The sequence below is a fragment of the Otolemur garnettii genome, unplaced genomic scaffold (assembly GCF_000181295.1).
Source record: "Otolemur garnettii isolate 467f Iridium unplaced genomic scaffold, OtoGar3 scaffold00323, whole genome shotgun sequence".
NCBI classification, from domain to species: Eukaryota; Metazoa; Chordata; class Mammalia; order Primates; family Galagidae; genus Otolemur; species Otolemur garnettii.
The window spans coordinates 261,448-261,996 of record NW_003852718.1 but is presented as its reverse complement, the minus strand read 5'-3'; positions in this window follow the sequence as shown (position 1 = coordinate 261,996).

Genomic DNA, 549 nt, shown 5'->3' with positions numbered 1-549 from the left:
TTGGAGGTTGCTGTGAGCTATGACACCACAGCACTTTACTAAGAGTGATGAAGTGAGACTCTGTCTCTAAAAAAAAAAAAGCCTATCCTATGGAAGGCATAATCATTCCAGAATAGAGTTAAAATGCAGTTAAGATTATCACAAGGTAATGATATATTTAAAGGGAAGAAAAACATTATAAATTTAAGGGGAAAAGATGATGCATAACAGCATAGTACACAAAAATAGATAACTATTATCCACATTTTTTTATTACCCACATTTTCATTGACTACTTAAAATCATTTTGGTTCTGGCTTGGCACCCATAGCATAGTGGTTATGGCACCAGCCACATACGCTGAGGCTGGTGGTTTGAACCCAGCCTGGGCCTGCTAAACAACAATGACACCTGCAACAAAAAATAGCAGGGTGTTGTGGTGGGCACCTGTAGTCCTAGCTACTTCGGAGGCTGAGACAAGAGAATCTCTTAAGCCTAAGAGTTTAAGGTTGCTGTGAGCTGTGATGCTATGACACTCAATCGAGGGCAACATAGTGAGACTTTGTCTCA